We start from the raw sequence: 4,599 nt of genomic DNA, 5'->3' as shown, positions 1-4,599 counted from the left end.
CCAGAGTCCTCCCACTGTCTGGAGCTACGGCTGAGCTGACCTCCTCAGGGAGGTCACGGGCACACACAAGCTAATCTCACTCCTCTTTCAGGCTTCTCCCTTTCAACAACCGAAGTGTGGGAAGCAGCCTGGATCCCAACAGCCCATCCCCCGACAGGGACTGTGGAGATATTCTGCACTTAACACCCCTTAGGGATTTTCGCCAGGCTCTTTGAGGGGTGTGCACTGACCTTCTTTTGAAGTAACAAAACCTTTACAGAAGGACTTTGAGAGTCTTAGCCAAGGCATGTGTGAGCAACTGGAGAACTGGCAGTAATTCTGAGCAAATACAAATCTCAGCCTCCACTAGTAATATCTTTCGTGATTCACCCCACCGCGATTACCACCAAATCCTACATGTCTTTCAATGCCTAGCCAAAGACTGTTGTCAGGTGAACCGTCCCAGAAGCCACATTTTAAAATATAGAATACTGGAGTCTTTATTATACAGTTAACAAGCTGCAGGCCGCCAGTTATCACAAAGGCTGACAGCACACAAATACACCTCACACAGCTAGGAAACATGCTAAAGAGGAAAGAAATAACAAGAACAATACCAACAAGCCAATTCAGCTCCAATGGAGAGCTGGATTGGGACGCCAGGATGACTGGAGACAAGCCAGGAGCCAGGACGCAGGACACGATCCCAGAGACACACGTGGCCTGGAGTCTGGCGGCTGGGCTGGTCTGGGCCTAATAGGGTTGGCACAGTGGGCAGATCCTCAGGAAATTCCCGGTGCCAGACACTGGACTGACAGATTCAGGAACCTATCAGCCAAGTGCCCGCCCCTGCCTCCAGGGGTCCAGGCACGCCCATCCCCTGGGAGGCAGGTGATAGGCAGGGGGTTTCCTCCCCAAGCATGAAGACAAGATGGCAGACCCTACTATCCACCAGGTGGCCAATATGGCGCCGGCCAGACCTCCATACTTCAAGACTACCTTCTCCCAAACACCGTCCCAAGCTGCCTGTGCCAGAAGGTAGCTTTCCACCTCCCACAATTCTCTGGGTCTCCTTGAGTAGGACCTCAGCCCACTTGCTCTTGTGTGTCTGTTCCAGCCTCCTCCCAGTGCTGTGGGTCACGGCAGACAGAGCAGAGACCCTTCACCTCTGGTCCCAGGCCCGGCTCCCCGTATCAACGAAGTCTTCTTGCTGAGAGGAGGTACTTGATAGACATCAAAGGAAGAGAGTAGCTAAAGAATAAACTCTTCTAGCCGAGTGATGGGGGCTCATGCAGGTCCTCCTAGCTACTCAAGAGGCTGAGCTTTAAGGATTGTGGTTCAGAGCCAGCCCAGGCAGGAAAGTCCATGAGACTCTTATCTCCAGAAAACCAGAAGGGGCGCTGTGGCTCAGGTAGTAGAGCACTGGCCTTGAGTTGAAGAGCTGAAGGACAGTGCCCAGGCCCGCAGTTCAAACCCCACGACCGACAAAAAATTAGAAAATAAATAAAGTCTTCTGCCTCCTGATGATTCTTTAGCAAAGGGGAGAAAAAAGTTTTGAGAGGGAAGACAAAGGGAGAGTTCTTGTATCAGGCAGTGTCCCATCCCCCGTCCCCCCCCAAAAAAAATGACAGAGTAAAAGGGTTAATTTACTACAAGGAATGAGCTACTGAGAAAACGGAAGAAGAAAGAGGTCCAATGGAGGAAATAAAGCAGTCTAGAGCTCTGAATCGGCAGCTCTGAATCTACCACCAGCAGGCTAGGAGGTAGAGGGAAAGAGGTGGTCTGACCAGCATCAGAGCCAGGGTACGAGTGAGGAGTTGGGCCGCAGAAAGGCTGTTTGATGAAACTGACCCATGCTGGAGAGGAGACCACTGTCCCAGACACCCCCCTCACAAGAGAGGAGAAGCAGCCTGCCTCTTCCTTCCTCTGCCCTCCACTCTCCAACAACTGCCCCTGCTAGCCAGACCTAGCCAGAAGCCACAAGACAAGGGGCCTTCAAAGACATAGTTTTAGTAGTCTGCCACGCCCCCCCAAGGCAGACACAGAAGAGGAAGACTTGGACCTGAGAACAAGAGGCCCAGGATGGAGAATCTTCTTTATTTCTCTTACAAGAGCCCCTGCCCCCCCCCCCGTATTCACAGTCCATCTCCTTCCTCCCATCCCTATGCTAAGACAGGCTATGAAGTGACAGCTACTTCTGTGAGTCCGTTCTAACACCAGCCAAGACCAGGGTGGGTAGCTGCTAGATGTGAGATGATCGGTCCCTGATCGAGAAGCCCTGGGTTGTCAAGTCTAGTCTGGGATCGAGAACAGTGTAACCAAAGGGACCATACTTGGTAGCAGGCGCAGGAGAGCTCAGAAATACCGCGCTCCCTCATCCTAGCCCACACATCCTAATGACCCATGAAGTCTACTCCAAAGGTCAGATGACCTCTTAGAGCTTATTACAATGTATAGCCCTCATGCGCAGATCTGAGGGTGCTAATATAATTTGGTCTACAAGTTAAGTCATGAGGCCTGCTCTGCAGAATCGCACACAAACACATGAGAGAGAGAGAGAAAGAGAGAAAGAGAGAAAGAGAGAGAGAGATAGCCACAGAGGAGAGAGACAGAGACAGAGACACAGAAGGACAGAGAGAGAGAGAGAGAGAAAATATGACTCATGCACATTTTATCTGGACATTTCCCCAGGTTCTTAAACCTGATCCCTTTCCCCCCTCGATTAAGCCAAGGCTTTGGTTTGAGTGTCAGTGCTCTAAGATTAAAAATGCCACTGCTCACCAGAAATTCACATCAACATTTGGAAGCCAGTGGCCAGTAACGCTGGGAACCACCAACCAACGCTGACATTTTAGCAAAGCTCATGCGCCCGTGGATGTTTACTGGATGACGTGGAAGAAATCCCACTTTCCAGCTGGATGTTGAAAGGCTCCGTTTACACTTGAGCATCTGCCTCAGGAATCTGACCTGTGAAATATACTCATTGCCACCCACCATTCCCCTCACTACCAAGAGGAAAATGAGGAGGAATGATGGGACTCGTGGCTCAACCCCTGGCCCTTCCTGCCTCACCTTTACCACCTCGATTTAGTATGCTTCCTCCCCTTTACTATGGGAAGGTTTTCTGCATCTAGGGCCAAGCCCTAGTTTGGAGTCAGCCATTGGCCTGTGGAGAGACACTCCAGTGGGGGTCCAGAACCACAGGAGACTAGCAGGTCTCCTTGAGGTCTGAGGACAGCCAGCCTCTTAATGACAAAGGGCATCACCTGTGTGGGCCCAGAGTTGGCCCCTCCTGGCCCCATGTGACTTTAGAGGCTCTGGGGAGAGTGACTTTCTTAGCCCTCTTCTACCTGGAGACATCAAGAGAGCTTTTTTTTTTTTTTTTGGTCTGCCGTGGGGCTTGAACTCTGGGCCTGGGCACGTCCCTGCACTCTTCAGCTCAAGGCGAGCGCTCTACTGCTTGAGCCACAGTGCCACTTGCAGTTTTCTAGTGGTTTATTGGGGATAAGAGTCTTGGGGCTGGGAAGGTGGCTCAGTGGTAGAGCGCTTGCCTTGCATGCCTGAGGCCCTGGGTTCGATTCCTCAACACCACATAAAGAAAAAAGCCAGAAGTGGCGCCGTGGCTCAAGTGGTAGAGCGCTAGCCTTGAGCTGAAGAGCTGAGGGACAGCGCCCAGGCCCAGAGTTCAGGCCCCACGACTGGACCCCCCCCAAAAAAAAGTCTCACGGACTTTCTTGCCCGGGCTGCCTTTGAGCCGTGATCCTCAGATCTCAGCCTCCCTGAGTAGCTGGGATGACAGGCGTGAGCCACTGGTGTCCGGCGAGAGCTTTTTAAACACCCTACACCATCATTTCCATCATGCCTGAGCCAGGCATCTTGGGGTCATCCTGACATCGATAGGGTTAGACTAAGTAAACCTTGAACCCAACAGCAAAGCTCCCAGCTGGGGCTGCAGATGTGGGGAACAGGGCTCCGTCACTCTACATCCTACACCTCAGTAACTTCCTGCTCTGCCAGGAGGGAACAACCCACTGAGGCCGCAGAGCAGCAATGGTGGGAGGTGGCTCACAACAGACACTGACGGTCGAGAGTCCTAGAAACAGGTCCGCCTCTCCGTGGAGAACCCTCATCTCCTTGGCTCATGCCCTCTCCTTCTCCTGTCTCCATGGGCACCGTGGTCCTTCTCGTGAATAAAGGAAGGACCCCTGAGCACATGGCTGTGTTCCCCAAGGACAGATAAGCCCCCTCACCCACCTAGAACAAGGATCAGGATGTGTTCCCAGGCCAGGGCCAAGTACACTTACCTACGTTTCACAACTCAGTTCACAGGAAGACTCACCTCATCACTTGATGCAGTACCAAGGCTTCTGCTGCTACACGTGACCTGCTGGCCCCAGTCACGAAGGGGAAGATGTCTCTGCCATTGTGTGCTAGAGCCAAGAAAGTGTTGGGCCCGCCACAATGGAGACCATCTTTTCCGTGTGTGTACGCACTTAAGCAAGCTTTGAACAAGCACCAAGTTGGGACAATTTCGATAAAGCCCTCTCCGGGGTTGAACCGATGGAAAAGATCCTTAACCTTTTCATTACTCACTTAAGAAACCTCAGCGGGGGGGGGGGG

The sequence above is a fragment of the Dipodomys ordii genome, unplaced genomic scaffold (genome assembly GCF_000151885.1).
Source record: "Dipodomys ordii isolate 6190 unplaced genomic scaffold, Dord_2.0 Scaffold29, whole genome shotgun sequence".
NCBI lineage: Eukaryota > Metazoa > Chordata > Mammalia > Rodentia > Heteromyidae > Dipodomys > Dipodomys ordii.
Note: the sequence above shows the minus strand (reverse complement) of the source record.